Here is a 17,548-nt window from a genome sequence, read left to right as displayed (position 1 = left end):
AAAAAACATCAGCAAGCAGTGACATTGAAACGCGTACTGTGTGCGCGGTTGCGCCATCTTGTTGAAAATAGCCGTTCAGTATTTCACTTAACACAAATTCTCCTACGAATGGGTACGGAATATCACTGCAGTATCGTTGTGCGTTTATTGTTTAATTGAAAAATATGGGACCCACAATCGGACGTCTAGAAACTGCAATCCAAACTACTATTTTCACAGAATGAAGTGGTTCCTCATGAATACACATACGAGAATCTTGTGAGTTCATGTACACGAATAAACGAAACCACGCTTCATCATTGAAAAAGTTTCATTAACAATATCCCTTCCATTTTGATGAACTAAATTTCTGAACCAATAAGGCAGTCTGTTGCCATGATCAGTATTTTTCAGTTCTTGCACGACTGTTACCCTGTATGGGAAAAAGTTCTGATTTTTGCCTTACAGCTGTGTGGGCCGTTCCGACACTAACATCGATTTCCTTGGCAAGTTTTCTTACTGACTTGTTCGGACTCGTGGACATTTTATCGGAAATATCGAGTAGTTTATCCTCAGACAAAACTCTAGGACCACCACTTCTCGGTGCATCTGTCACTGAACCCGTTCTTTGAAATTTGTTAATCAAATCTCGCACAGTATTCCGATGTGGGAGTGTTGTCTCCGGGAAAACTGAATTAAATGTTTGACGAACTGAAACTGTGTATTTACCGCCAGCTTTGAACACTTGTTCGACCGGGCAGGTTCAAGGCGCTGCAGTCTGGAACCGCGCGACCGCTACGGTCGCAGGGCCGGCCGGAGTGGCCGAGCGGTTCTAGGCGCTACAGTGTGGAACCGCACGACCGCTACGGTCGCAGGTTCGAATTCTGCCTCGGGCATGGATGTGTGTGATGTCCTTAGGTCAGTTAGGTTTAAGTAGTTCTAAGTTCTAGGGGACTGATGACCTCAGATGTTATGTCCCATAGTGCTCAGAGCCATTTTTTGGAACTTGTTCGACTAAAAGCACACGTTCTTCAATGGTTAGCATTTTAACAGTGACAAAAACGAAACAAACGAACAAACTAAACTTGAACTTTCACGTCAAGACGTAACGACACACAGCAACGATACTACTGACGCTGGCTGAGATCAACGAAACAGTGGAATGTTGGGAGCGTCCACTTGAAGGGAAGTAAGCCAGGCAGGCGAACAATTATACGGCACGCGCGGCTAACAATCGTATGGCACTGAGGAGAGTGTTTTTGAACACCCCATATTTGAACAGAATAGATACTTCACAGGCATCTTTTATGTTTGGATGGACTTGTTACACGCTCCAGTTTGACAGTGTCAGATTCCCTCGCCTCGTGTTTACTCGACCTTGTGTGGGTCGAGTTCATTGCTCCCACCCATTCTCCGTGCGAGGCAGCGAGGTGGAACCGGATCGGGACACAGCCGTCTTTCTGAGCGAGCGCGACCTCTGAAGGATATGCGCCATGTGCCGATTCAGATGTACCTCCCCCTCCCCCCCCCTGCCTCCCTCCCCCACACCCTGCTTCCGCTGGCCGTGACGTCACCAGAGCGCGGGCGGCCTAGTTTTTGTTTGATCGCGCCGCGCTTACGTCCGTGGCATACGTAACACACACATGTGTGTGTTGTCTTGCCTTAGCGTTTGTACTGCGGCGGGTCCACGGCGCACGGTCTGTTTGATGATGTGTGGGAGTGGGGGGGGGGGGGCGGAGTGGGGGAGGGAGGAGGGAGATACGGAGCGATCTGGCACCAGCGTGTGGTCTTCTGTACCGCTGTGACCAAATAAACAGACGTTCTGCTGTGGGAAGGGATAGCGGGGCGGGATGAGGCCGCGGTACTGTGGGAAAGGGTGGACGATATTGCGTCACATGACGGCCAGGACAGAGACGCAAGTGAGGCAACTTGAAGATCGAAGTGTGATTAATCTCTTTGTTCTTAAATATCTAGAAGTAAGGGTTCTCCAGGGAGACGGAAACCACACCAACGAAGGACACCGACATTCCAGAATTTCTGTGGGAGTATAGCAGCGGCAGAATGTACACTACTGGCCATTAAAATTGCTACACCAAGAAGAAATGTGGGTGATAAACGGGTATTCATTGGACAAATATATTATACTAGAACTGACACGTGATTACATTTTCACGTAGTTTGGGTGCATAGATCCTGAGAAATCAGTACGCAGAACAACCACCTCTGGCCGTAATAACGGCCTTGATACGCCTGGGCATTGAGTCAAACAGAGCTCGGATGGCGTGTACAGGTACAGCTGCCCGTGCAGCTTCAACACGATACCACAGTTCATCAAGAGTAGTGACTGGCGTATTGTGACGAGCCAGTTGCTCGGCCACCATTGACCAGACGCTTTCAATCGGTGGGAGATCTGGATAATGTGCTGGCCAGGGCAGCAGTCGAGCATTTTCCGTATCCAGAAAGGCCCGTAAAGGACCTGCAACATGCGGTCGTGCATTATCCTGCTGAAATGCAGGGTTCCGCAGGGATCGAATGAAGACTACAGCCACGGGTCTGAAATGTAACGTCCACTGTTCAAAGTGCCGTCAGTGCGAACAAGAGGTGATCGAGACGTGTAACCAATGGCACCCCATACCATCATTCCCGGGTGATACGCCAGTATGGCGATGACGAATACACGCTTCCGATGTGCATTCACCACGATGTTGCCAAACACGGATGCGACCATCACGATGCTGTAAACAGAACCTGGATTCATCCGAAAAAATGACTTTTTGCCATTCGTGCAGCCAGGTTCGTCGTCGAATGCACCATCGCAGGCGCTCCTGTCTGTGATGCAGCGTCAAGGGTAACCACAGCCACGGTCTCCGAGATGATAGTCCGTGCTGCTGCAAACGTCGTCGAACTGTTCGTGCAGGTGGTTGTTGTCTTCCAAACGTCCCCATCTGTTGACTCAGGGATCGAGACGTGGCTGCACGATCCGTTACAGCCGTGCGGATAAGATGCCTGTCATCTCGACTGCTAGTGATGCGAGGCCGTTGGGATCCGGCACGGCGTTCCGTATTACCCTCCTGAACCCACCGATTCCATATTCTGCTAACAGTCATCGGATCTCGACCAACGCGAGCTGCAGTGTCGCGATACGATAAACCGCAATCGCGATAGGCTACAATCCGACCTTTATCAAAGTCGGAAACGTGATGGTACACATTTCTCCTCCTTACACGAGGCATCACAACAACGTTTCACCAGGCAACGCCGGTCAACTGCTGTTTGTGTATGAGAAATCGGTTGGAAACTTTCGTCATGTCAGCACGTTGTAGGTGTCGCCACCGGCGCCAACCTTGTGTGAATGCTCTGAAAAGCTAATCATTTGCATACCACAGCATCTTCTTCCTGTCGGTTAAATTTCACGTCTGTAAAAACTGAAGCTCCGTCAGCATAGGCCTTGAAAGCCCAACGAATCGACCGACCGCCGTGTCATCGTTTCAGCCCACAGGCGTCACTGGATGCGGATAAAGAGGGGCATTTGGTCAGCACACCGCTCTCCCGGCCGTTCTCCAGTTTACGAGACCGGAGCCGCTACTTCCATCCAAATAGCTCCGTTTGCCTCACGAGGGCTGAGTGTTCCCTGCTCAGCAACACCGCTCGGCAGACAAGACGGTCACCCATCCAAGTGTTAGACGAACCCGACAGCGCTTAACGATGATAGGAACATGGAAAACAGCAATTACTGTAACATACAGGACATGTAATGAACGTCGATCCTTTAGATGTGCATGGTTTATTTACTGTGTTTGTTGCAAAACAAAGATAGCTTACATTTGCAAGCGTTTGTCGGTCACCACAAAATTTCACGGCGTACCACTCGTATCTGTTGTTAGAATTATGTGGGAATGGCGAAAAAAAGGCGGACTCGGGTGAGATTCGATACGCACACCTCGCGATTATGAAACCAAGCGCTTGCTGTGTCGGCTGCGGAGTCCTTGATTACATGCAACGTAGTATTTAAGCAAACGTGAAAATGTTGGAATCCGGTTTGCTTGGAAACGGTTGAGAGGTGTCCCGCAGGAGTTAATAAGTGCTTCCCGAGAAACTATTATGAACATGGCGCTTTATTCGACATTTTGACGTCACTAATTGCTTTCTTAAAATTTTATTATGATATCTTTGTTATTGGTTGTGATCTCAATGACAGAATAAAACACATTTTTTCTGATCTTTTAAAATACATTAACTTTTAAAATAAACAAGGTGTTGCATCAGGGTGCCAGGATTCTGAAAGCGTTTTCTGAGAGGACAAGTTTGGGAACTGATGCTGTATTGTAAAGTCAAGGCCTTGCCGCAGTGGTAACACCGGTCCCCGTCGGATCAGCGAAGATAAGCAAACTCGGGATTGGCTAGCACTTGGTTGGGTCACCGTCCGGTTCTGTTGCCAAGCGGGCTGTATTCCGCTCTCGTGAGGCCAACTGAGTATCTACTTGACTGAGAAGTAGCGACACGGGTCACGAAACCTGACAACGGCCAAGGCGAGCGATGTACTGACCATATGCCCCTCTGTATCCGCATCCGGTGACGCCTAAGAGCTGAGGATGACACGACAGCCGGTCGCTACCTTTGGGCCTTCGTGACCTGTTGAAACAGTGGTGTTTTTTTTCCCCTCTAGTGTAAAAGCTTCTTCAATGATGGTGCGCACAAGCGAACAAGCGAACCGAACCCTGTGCACATGGCTTGCGAATGCGCAATTGCTCCTGTTCACTTTGATGTAAAGGGAGCTTAAGGCCAGTTTGCGTTCAAATGAGCTAAAAATAGGTATAGTTGGGAATTTTTTTTTTTATTGAGACAATGAAAAGACGTACAGCGCATCTGTTTGGGGATTACGACTGATCATACTTTGAAATTTATTTCAGATTTTTCAATAAAAAAAACAAAATGGCGCCCGTAATTATAGTTTGATGAAGGGCCTGCGGGTTTTTAGCCCCTCAGGAGTTATCTCAAATCAAAAATGGATAATATCAGTCGATACTACATTAAATTTAGGACGACTTACCTCCATCCACAATGAAATAACCTTAAATGGAACGATATGGTGCTATCTTGAAATTTGAGTTCGACTTTTGTTTTTTTCACTGTTTACGACTTTAGAATAAGTTAATATTAACTAATTTCTTATATTACAGTTATAAGTTCCCAAGAAAGCGTATATTTTTCGGAAGCTAAAGATTGAATCGGTTTAATTCGTGCTGCACCTAATTTTGAAACATCGTTTCTCCAGAAAAACCTGTTTAACGAAATCTCTTATGTGTAATATTTGTTTAGTTTGCGTAAAATATATGTTACATTTTTATGTCGCTTAACACAAATCTGATGTTAGAATTTCGAGATTCAAAAAGCTAATCCAATATGGCGGACTAAAAATGATATTTTTACCTGTTTTGACCAAAATTTGCTCAAAAAATAGTGGTTTCATTACTTACATATAGTCTGCAGTTCCCGGCCGGTATCTCAACACTTCCTCTACCTCGAATTGTTCGTGAAGAGCAATTCCGTTGTTCTTCTAGGCGAGAAAAGCAGATCTGGTTTATCTGGATGTGTAGCGTTCGGCAGCCTGCACACGTTGTTCGTCAGCTTTCCCGGAGAATATGTTTGCATGTATACTGCCGAACGTGCGTCACGGTAGAAGTTTTCTACCTGAGACAGGTGTCTCCGGCTAAGAGCGTCCCACGCTGGCCGTGACACTGCTTCGAACAGTGGGCTATAGAAACTTTTGTATCGCACGGATTAAAAAACACTTTCGTCTTAACATTCTAGACAAATATACCGTTCAAAAATGCAATAAAAAGAATCGAAATTTCGACCATTTTGAATGAGAACGTGGCCTTAAAATATGGGATGTTGATACTAGTTGACATCCGCTCAATGTCGCCAGTGACATCTAGCGGAGAGGCGAATTAAGTGTTGCGGGTTGCCAGCAGTCGATTTCGCAGGCGGTTCGGGCTACGCTCATCATTTGTGTCACTACCCACGTCAAAAATTCACACTTAGCTGATTAGAAGAAGATGCCAGACAGCAGTTTCAGGTACATATCTACCATATAGGAGCGCATGGGAAAATGCACATCTGATTTTTCTTATTTCACCGAGATGGTTTGAAACGCGTTCGCTTTATCTTGCTCCGCAGATAGGCAGAATAACGAAGGGGCACGCCCCGCCAAAGTTTCCTACACTGAAACATCTTGATAGATTAAAACCCGTATGCCGGACCGAGACTCGAACTAGGGACCTTCGCCTTTTGCGGGCAAATGCTGTACCAACTGAGCTAGCCAGCAGCGCTGCAACTTTCTAGAGAGAACTTCTGTGAAGTTTAGAAATTAAGAAATCAGGCACTGGCAAAAGTAAATATGTGCAGACGGGATGGGAATGGTGCCTGTGTAGCCCAGCTGACGGAATGGTGCCTGTGTAGCCCAGCTGGCACAACGCGTACCTGCAAAAGGGAAAGGTCCTGAGTTCGAGTGTCGGTGCGGCACACAATTGTTATCTGCCTGGAAGTGCCATATATGTCCAGAGTTAATAATTCATTCCAGTTCCTGAACTATGTAATCAAAAGTATCCGGACGGCTGTTAATGCACACTAGTACGGAGTTTGTCCACCTTTCGTCTTTATGACGCGTCCAAGTCTGTTGGGGACACATACAGCGGGGTGTCTGAATGTCTGCGGAGGAAAGGGAGCCTATTATTCCGCAAGAGCCGAAACCAGAGAAGGTAGTGACCTTAGACGCTGTCTGGAGCGAAGTCGACTTTCTGACTAGCCCATTTGCTGAAATATCGATTTATCGATGGGCTTCAAAAATGTATAGATTACTACTGCTGTATTGTCAGCGATATATCGATATCCAAACGGCGATATCGAGAACCGACTTTTTATTTTAAATTATATTTTTACACAGTTTTCGGCAAATATTGGGAACGGTTCTTTTGGAATTGTAGTAGAAGATAATTTTAGTTTCAGTGTGTGAAGGAGTCTTACTACTTCATCACGTCCACCCTTTCTCTTTGACTGTGTGAAGCAAATAAAAAGGTTCAAATGGCTCTATGCACTAGGGTACCGCTGCGGTCGCAGCTTCGAATCCTGCCTCGGGCATGGATGTGTGTGATGTCCTTAGGTTAGATAGGTTTAATTAGTTCTAAGTTCTAGGCGACTGATGACCTCAGAAGTTTGGTCGCATAGTGCTCAGAGCCATTTGAAGCATTTGAACTAAGGGACTTAACATCTGAGGTCATCAGTCGCCTAGAACTTAGAACTACTTAAACCTAAATCACGTAAGGTCATCACACACATCCATGGCCGAGGCAGGATTCGAACCTGCGACCGTAGCAGCAGCGCGGTTCCAGACTTAAGCGCCTAGAATCGCTCGGCCACAGCGGCCGGCGTGAAGCAAGTACAAGTGGCACAAAGAAGAAGACTGATTACACTGGGGGGGGGGGGGGGGGGGCGGTGTTGGAATGGAATAACAAGATCTCCGATGTGAAGAATGAGCACACCAGTTGCGTTAAAAATAATTTTGTGGTATTTCTTCACACCGCCATTCAAAAACAGTTGCTGAAAATGACGAACAAAAATCTGAATGACAGGACTGGTCTTTGCATTGGGCGGATTCGTTCAGAAATACTGGCGTACTGGCCTACCGGGGCTAGCAACAGAGACTGTAGCGTTTCGCTTCACCACGAAATTTTCACACTACAGCTGCTAGGTCGCTCCCGTTTGCAGAAAAAGAGGGAAGTCGACATGAAGTGTTCCCGACAAATCCGATATGTGACGAAAGCGACCGACGGACCTGTTGGACGCCTTTTATTGATTGGTTGGTTGGCTTTGGGGAAAGGGACCAAACAGCAAGTTTATCGGTCCCATCGGATAGAATGGGGAACGAAGTCGGCCATGCTCTTTCAAAGGAACCATCCCGACATTTGCCTGAAGCGATTTAGGGAAATCACGCAAAACGATTTAGGGAAATCACGGAAAACGTAAATCAGGATGGCCGGACACGAAGGCGAGTGCAGTGTGACACCTTTTATTGTGCAGCTTATATGCAGTTACCATTGTTAGCAATGTGGTTATCTCCAAGTATGAACGTGTATCGTTTTACTTTCGATTCGTGCTCCAAGGGGAGAAGCAGGCTGTTTGCTTATTATTGTCCAGAACATCTAATACCAAGGCAATATTTAAATATACAACTCTAAAACCGACAGTGTATATAGGGTGTTACAAAAAGGTACGGCCAAACTTTCAGGAAACATTCCTCACACACAAATAAAGAAAAGATGTTATGTGGACATGTGTCCGGAAACGCTTAATTTCCATGTTAGAGCTCATTTTGGTTTCGTCAGTATGTACTCCAACGTGATCAAATTGTAAATTTTCACAATCAACATGTGTGGGTTGACGAGAATCCGCACCCAATTGTGCAATCACGTCATCAACACAGATTTTCTGTGAACGTTTGGGCAGGCATTGTTGGTGATGTCTCGATTGGGCCCCACGTTCTTCCACCTACGCTCAATGGAGCACGTTATCATGATTTCATGCGGGATACTCTACCTGTGCTGCTAGAACATGTGCCTTTACAAGTACGACACAACATGTGGTTCATGCACGATGGAGCTCCTGCACATTTCAGTCGAAGTGTTCGTACGCTTCTCAACAATAGATTCGGTGACCGACGGATTGGTAGAGGCCGACCAATTCCGTGGCCTCCACGCTCTCCTGACCTCAACCCTCTTGACTTTCATTTATGGGGGCATTTGAAAGCTCTTGTCTACGCAACCCCGGTACCAAATGTAGAGACTCTTCGTGCTCGTATTGTGGACGGCTGTGATACAATACGCCATTCTCCAGGGCTGCATCAGCGCATCAGGGATTCCATGCGACGGAGGGTGGATGCACGTATCCTCGCTAACGGAGGACATTCTGAACATTTCCTGTAACGAGGTGTTTGAAGTCACGCTGGTACGTTCTTTTGCTGTGTGTTTCCATTCCATGATTAATGTGATTTGAAGAGAAGTAATAAAATGAGCTCTAACATGGAAAGTAAGCGTTTCCGGACACATGTCCACATAACATCTTTTCTTTATTTGTGTGTGAGGAATGTTTCCTGAAAGTTTGGCCGTACCTTTTTGTAACACCCTGTATAAGTATTCCGTCGGTATATCCATAACTTTTTTCGATATATCGTGTACCGATAATGGTCCCATTTTAATATCGATGAATCTGATTGCCGATATTTTTAAACATATCAACATGCTACTTCTGACTCATCTCAGATGTGTTCCATTGGGTTTAGGTCCGGACTCTGTGCAGGCCAGTCCGTTTCAGGAGAGTTAATGTCCACAGACCGTCGCCTCATAGATGCTGATTTATGATGGGGTGTATTGTTATGCTTATACAGTCTGCCATCGTCTCCGAACTGTTCCTGTGAGCTACGCAGTACACAATTCCGTCAAATTAGTTCATACGAATATTTTCATGATCTTTCTACATTTACTGCTTTCTTCAGCGACATACCAAAGAAGTCATGAATTTGAAAGTCGTGCATGGTGCGGCAGTTTGCAAGCATTTCAATTTTTATGACGTCATATTCCCTGACATATGTCTTTTACACTGAAATAATTCTGCAGTTCGATTGAATCGTGTACGTGGACATTGTCTGCAAAACCTGTTGCGAGTAGAATTAGTAGCAAACAAGTGATAAATTAAAATTTTACTGGATAAACAGCGAAAGGGCCGTAAGCGATACTGTTTTGTGCAGGGAGGGGGGCGTTGTCAGCGAGAAAAACATTCGAAAAGGTTTTAAATTATGGCTAAAGTGGACGTCGTTAAGTGCCCTCATGCTCAAAGACTGTATGAATATAGTCTGGGTTATTTGTGCGCTGTGAGGTAAGCTGCTACGGTTTCCAATTGTAATACTTGTATTACAGTGCTAAAGCTTTGACGTAAGACTGCACTTCTTAATGAGCAGATTCTGACAGCAATTTAAATTCCTAAATTTGGTTAATAGTTATATGTAAGATTGAAAGTCAAATCATTGTCGCCCCTGGAACCCGTTGCATAGGCAACTTGAAACTCTGACTGTATGATCGGCTGACTGTTTTAACCATTTAGTAATATGGATATACAGGTGCATTATTCGCTAAACTTCGGTGGACAGTTTCACCGAATTTTTATCGTTCATAGCTACCAAACTATCAAACCGACTTAATTATTTTTTTTCTGTGGCATCGGTAAAGAACTCTGGAGGAGGAACTTAACAGCACAACGTGTCTTCAACTTGTTCAAATACACTACTGGCCATTAAAATTGCTACACCACGAAGATGACGTGCTACAACAGCGAATTTTAACCGACAGGAAGAAGATGCTGTGATATGCAAATGATTAGCTTTTCAGAGCATTCACACAAGGTTGGCGCCGGTGGCGACACCTACAACGTGCTGACACGAGGAAAGTTTCCAACCGATTTCTCATAAACAAACAGCAGTTGACCGGCGTCGCCTCGTGAAACGTTGTTGTGATGCCTTCTGTAGGGAGGAGAAATGCGTACCATCACGTTTTCGACTTTGATAAAGGTCGGATTGTAACCTATTGCGATTGCGGTTTATCGTATCGCGACATTGCTGCTCGCGTTGGTCGAGATCCGATGACTGTTGGCAGAATATGGAATCGGTGGTTCAGGAGGGTAATACGGAACGCCGTGCAGGATCCCAACGGCGTCGTATCACTAGCAGTCGAGATGACAGGCATCTTATCCGCACGGTTGTAACGGACCGTGCAGCCACGTCTCGATCCCTGAGTCAACAGATGGGGACGTTCGCAAGACGACAACCACCTGCACGAACAGTTCGACGACGTTTGCAGCAGCACGGACTATCAGCTCGGAGACCGTGGCTGCGGTTACTCTTGACGCTGCATCACAGACAGCAGCGCCTGCGATGGTGTACTCGACGACGAACCTGGGTGCACGAATGGAAAAACGTCATTTTTTCGGATGAATCCAGGTTCTGTTTACAGCATCACGATGGTTGCATCCGTGTTTGGCGACATCACGGTGAACGCACATTAGAAGCGTGTATTCGTCATCGCCATACCGGCGTGATGGTATGGGGTGCCATTGGTTACACGTCTCGGTCACCTCTTGTTCGAACTGATGGCACTTTGAACAGTGGACGTTACATTTCAGATGTGTTACGACCCGTGGCTCTACCCTTCATTCGATCCCTGCGACACCCTACATTTCAGCAGGATAATGCACGACCGCATGTTGCAGGTCCTGTACGGGCCTTTCTGGACACAGAAAATGTTCGACTGCTGCCCTGACCAGAACATTCTCCAGGTGTCTCACCAATTGAAAACGTATGGTCAATGGTGGCCGAGCAACTGCCTCGTCACAATACGCCAGTCACTACTCTTGATGAACTGTGTTATCGTGTTGAAGCTGCATGAGCAGCTGTACCTGTACACGCCACCCGAGCTCTGTTTGACTCAATGCCCAGGCGTATCAAGGCCGTTATTACGGCCAGAGGTGGTTGTTCTGGGTACTGATTTCTCAGGATCTACGCACCCAAATTGCGTGAAAATGTAATCACATGTCAGTTGTTGTATAATATATTTGTCCAATGAATACCCGTTTATCATCTACATTTCTTCTTGGTGTAGCAATTTTAATGGCCAGGAGTGTAGTAAGATGATAACAGCGCCCCAAATCGCTGTCAAGACAGGAGATCCCAGAAATGTCTGCCGTACTGTGCCAGATACGTGACACATTTCTGTCATATTTTTATTTTTTGACCCGATGCCTCGTTTGATGCCACTTTCCGTACCAGTCTGTCTTGCGCAAGCCTCTTCATGTGTAGACAACAACTGCAAACCGCGTGTGTTTGAACATGTATTTTTATGTGAGTCATCAGTCTTCTGCCTAATTTGATGGAACCCGCGACGAATTCCTCTTCGGTGCCAGCCTCTTCATCTCAGAGTAGCACTTGCAACCTACTATTTCCTGGACATACTCGAATCTCTGTCTACCCTACATCTTTTACGCTCTACAGCTCCATCTAGCACCACGGAAGTCATGCCCTGGTGTCTTAACAGCTGTCCTATCATTCTGTCCCTTCTCCTTGTCATTGTTTTCCACATATCTCTTTCTTCTCCGTTTCTGCGCCGAAGCTTGTCATTCCTTACCTTATCAAGAGAGTGTCCTGCACCTTAGTCCGTCCCTCTTTGACAGAGCCACTCGCAGGACGAGGGTGACGAGTTATTCCGGGAGTCTTCGCCTGCCATCGCTGATGAGTTTTATTCAATATTTAACTGGTGGCAAGATTCGAACGCGGGACCAGGACATTTTCATTAGTAGTCATAAGGCGCAATTCCTCGAGCACGGGCTAGTATGGACCTTCTTACTGCTATCAAACTTTGGTGTCCCTCTTCCGTCGCACCCCCCCCCCCCCCCCACCCCCCTTCGACAGCCTTCTCGAACTTCAGTTCATTACCAAAGTCATTCCTTGATCTACAGAATGTTTTCTATCAACCAGTCGTACCTTTCGGTCAAGGTGTGCCACAAGTTTGTTTTCTACCTTCTATTAAGTACTACCCAGTTCTATTAAGTAGCTCGACATTAGTTACGCGATCTACCTACCTGCTCGTCAGCATTTTTATGCAGCACCGCTTAGCAAAAGAGTTTATTCTCTTCTTGTGTGGACTGTTTATCGTCCACGTTTCACTTCTATACCAGGCTGCACTCGAAACAAATACCTTCAGAAAAGTGATAGAATAATACACACAACAAAAAAATTTTAGCATTACCTCGGTTCCGAGAGTTTCGCAACCTGTACAGAAAATTGGAATAGAGATCAGTATAAACATAATTTCCTCCCTTTTTATTGCTCTTGAAAACCACAACATTGCATGTTATACCACAATACAGCGAGACCTTCATAGGTGGTGGTCCAGATTACTGTACACACTGGTACCTCTAATACCCAGTAGCACGTCCTCTTGCATTGATGCATGCCTGCATTCGCCGTGGCACACTATCCACAAATTCATCAAGGGACTGTTGGTCCAGATTGTCGCACTCCTCAACGGCGACTCGGCGTAGATCCCTCAGAGTGGTTGGTGGGTCACGTCGTCCATAAACAGCCCTTTTCAATCCGTCCCACGCATGTTCGACAGGGCTCATGTCTAGAGAACGTGCTGGACAGTCTAGTCGAGGGATGTCGTTATCCTGAAGGAAGTCATTCACAAGATGTGTGAGATGGCGGCGCGAACTGTCGTCCACGAAGACGAATGCGTCGCCAATACGCCGCCGATATCGTTGCACTATCGCTCGGAGGACGGCATTCACGTATCGTACAGCCGTTACGGCGCCTTCCGTGACCACCAGCGGCATACGTCGGCCCACCACATAATGCCACCCCAAAACATCAGGGAACCTCCACCTTGCTGCACTCGCTGGACAGTGTGTCTAAGGCGTTCAGCCTGACCGGGTTGCCTCCAAACACCTCTCAGACGATTGTCTGGTTGAAGGCATATGCGACACTCATCCGTGAACAGAACGTGCTGCCTGTCCTGAGCGGTCCATTCGGCACGTTGTTGGGCCCATCTGTACCGCGCTCCGCGGTGTCGTGATTGCAAAGATGGACCTCGCTGTGGACGTCGGGAGTGAAGTTGAGCATCATGCCGCCTATTGCGCACAGTTTGAGTCGTAACACGACGTCCTGTGGCTGGACGAAAAGCATTATTCAACATGGTGGCGTTGCTGTCAGGGTTCCTCCGAGCCATAATCCGTAGGTAGCGGTCATCCACTGCAGTAGTAGCCCTTGGACGGCCTGAGCGAGGCATGTGATCGACAGTTCCTGACTCTCTGTATCTCCTCCATGTCCGAACAACATCGCTTTGGTTCACTCCGAGACGCCTGGACACTTCCCTTGTTGAGAGCCCTTCCTGGCACAAAGTAACAATGCGGACGCGATCAAACAGCGGTACTGGCCATCTAGGCGTGGTTAAAGTACAGACAACACGAGCCGTGTACCTCCCTCCTGGTGGAATGACTGGAACTGAACGGCTGTCAGACGCCCTCCGTCTAATTGGCGCTGCTCATGCACGCTTGTTTACATCTTTGGGCGGGTTTAGTGACAACTCTGAACAGTGAATGGGACTGTGTCTGTGATACATTATCCACAGTCAACGTCTCTCTTCAAGACATGTGTTTATACACCAGATTATAAAATGAAAAATGTTGTTTATAAACAAGTATTCTTAATAGTTACAATACCGGGTACCCCACCTAGTTGCAAACAAAGGTGAACTCCATTGAGCCTGTTTCTCTTAATTTTTTTAAGATGCCTGCTGCAATATCTTCTCCATCACGAGCTTTATTGTTTTTCATTTCCTCGAAAGTCTCACTTACTTCTGACACTAGGATAAATTCCGCCCATTCCTCTTCATTTACTGCGCCCTCCTTCTCGATATGCAGATCAGAAGACGTTTGATCAGCTTCGTATAGACTTTCAGCAGACTCATTCGACCTGTCGTGAACTCCGCTTGGACCGCTTAATAGAATTCCATCTTTCCTTGCTATTTCTACAAAAGGTTTGTTCTTGCTTTCCTACACACTGCCTTCTCGGCTACTCGATACATCCTTTCGTACTTGCCCTTTTCCCCCTGTCTCTCCGTTTCTGAGCAGATATATCTCGTCTATTTTTTCCGTGGTCTGATCAGTTACTCATTTTTAGCTGGTTGTTCACTCTCTCCTGTAATGCTTTTTTCCTCCTTCGATTTGTGCATTTTTCCATTTTCTCCTTTCTGAAATCACCAACATCTTATATCTGTAACTCATAGTTTCCAACTCCGCTTGCATTTCACCAGTCCCACTAATTCCTTGCTGGTTGTTTTAATTGTTTTTTCTTTTCTGTCTTCCCACAGCACATCCAAGTTTAATTTCTCTCTACTTTAACTAAGAACATTTTTTTGACCTGAGCTGCATCGCCACTACAGTCGGATTCTGGTCAGAGTTAATGTATGGCCCTGGACAAACCTTTGAACTACAAGAGGCAAAAAGGTCATACACCATGTGATGAAAAATACCGGGTCGCCTGGCTGAAAATGACTTACAAGTTCGTGGCGCCCTCCATCGGTAATTCTGGAATTCAGTATGGTGTTGGCCCACCCTTAACCTTGATGTCAGCTTCCACTCTCGCAGGCATACGTTCAGTCAGGTGCTGGAAGGTTTCTTGGGCAATGGCAGCCCATTCTTCACGGAGTGCTGCGCTGAGGAGAGATATCGATGTCGGTCGGTGAGGCCTGGCACCAGGTCGGCGTTCCAAAACATCTCAGAGGTGTTCTGTAGGATTCAGGTCAGGACTCTGTGCAGGTCAGTCCATTACAGGGATGTTATTGTCGTGTAACCACTCCACCACAGGCCGTGCATTACGAACAGGTGCTCGATCGTGTTGAGAGATGCAATGGGCATCCCCGAATTGCTCTTCAACAGTGGGAAGCAAGAAGGTGCTTAAAACATCAATGTAGGCCTGTACTGTGATAGTGCCACGCAAAACAACAAGGGGTGCAAGCCCCCTCTATGAAAAACACGACCACACCATAACACCACCGCCTCCGAACTTTATTTACGGTTGGCTCTACACACGCCGGCAGATGACGTTCACCGGGCATTCGCCATACCCACACCCTGCCATCGGATCGCCACATTGTGTACCGTGATTTCATCACTCCAAACAACGTTTTTCCAAAATGTTTACATCTGCCACCATGCGAGGCGTCGTTTGGCATTTACCGGGGTGATGTGTGGCTTATGAGCAGCCGCTAGACCGTGAAATCCAAGTTTCCTCACCTCCCGCCTAACTGTCATAGCACTTGCAGTGGATCCTGATGCAGTTTGGAATTCCTGTGTGATGGTCTGTATAGACGTCTGTCTGTTACACATTACGACCCTCTCCAACTGTCGGCGGTCTCTGTCAGTCAACAGACGAGGTCGGCCTGTACGCTTTTGTGCTGTACGTGTCCCTTCACGTTTCCACTTTACTATCACATCGGAAACAGTGGACCTATGGATATTTAGGAGTGTGGAGATCTCGCGTACAGATTTAAGACACAAGTGTCGTGCGATCTCTTGTGGGGGCCGACATGAGACTCCGAGTAATAGGGGTAATGGACAAGGGACTCCACGTACGTAGTGTGCGACAAGTTAGGAATTTTTGTGGAGTGTGAAGCTTGTTCATGTAATGGTACTTGAATTACGTAACCATTACGGCAGCTCACCTCAACCTCGCGATACCAGCAATATTCTACTGTGTTTCTGTAAAGTAGTTAACATATTTCTGAGACAACATTCAGATCTGATTTCATTAATGTAGAGGTACTTTGATACATCGATATGTTTATATTGCAATGATATTATTCTTATGTGAATTCTCTCTTTTTGTAACTTTGAATTTTGGGCGCGTAAGCGGTTATTAGAGATTCAAGTCTTGGACGTCATGTTGCAAAGACGCAAATTGTAGTCAATTTATAAAATGTCAACTTTAACAGTGAGGAACATATTTTCAGGTACGTTTGATATTGTGTAGTGATGTTTTGTGAGTTACATGATATTGCAACAAAAGTAATAAAAAAGAACTGTAACTTAAATTCGGAGTGCTGATTACTTTTTAACATCACCATTGTGCTAACTTGCAAAAGTTTAATCTTCAAGAATGGTTTGTGAAACACATCTATAAAACATTATCAATATCGCATATTAACACCTAGGCCTCTTTGCATCCGAGCTTGGAAACATCACCACCTAGACTTTCGACGACTGAGCCATGATTTTACAACGAGACCAGCGTGGGAAACACGAAAAGATGAGTGCCTAGTTTATTCATTATTTCAGGAAATGACTTTATTAACTGTGCTCTAATGATACCTGCCACTTAATATAACTTTGTTGTTGCCCTAAAATGCAATATTTAGCAGCGTGAGCAACACTACAAATCATAATTGATTTTTGACCTTTCTTGTGGTAGGTTGTTAGACTCAGATAGGCGAACGCTGAAGACAACTGCCGTAAAGCGGGGAATCCGGTTCGGGATAGATTTTGACACATCGCCATTGAAATTATTTCAGTGCCCGACAGCGGCTAATATCGGAATTTCAGTTTCGTCACACACTGCTATTTTTCATAAACTCGCTGTATCTTCCACTGTACACATTCTGTCAGTCTTTCAGATGAGCAATTTAGTAGACCCGAAGTCCCTGTCACAAGGCAGAAGGGAATGTCCTCGTACATAGAAATACAGGGTTATAGCTTTCAATACGTCAATGGCAGCCATATTGACCAGAAAACGAACCAGTGTATGATTCCTATTTTGTCCAGGACTTGCGTCACTGAACGATATTATACGCAGCATATCTTACAAAAAGCAACAGACTCCATCAGGAGTTCTCTTGGCAATTCCTTCGTTGCAAACATACAGTGTCACATGCCTGACATTGCGTGCAGGAAAGGAAAATCATGTAAGATAATC

The sequence above is a fragment of the Schistocerca piceifrons genome, chromosome 11 (genome assembly GCF_021461385.2).
Source record: "Schistocerca piceifrons isolate TAMUIC-IGC-003096 chromosome 11, iqSchPice1.1, whole genome shotgun sequence".
NCBI classification, from domain to species: Eukaryota; Metazoa; Arthropoda; class Insecta; order Orthoptera; family Acrididae; genus Schistocerca; species Schistocerca piceifrons.
The sequence above is the reverse complement of the archived record's forward strand: the minus strand, read 5'-3'. Positions refer to the sequence as shown.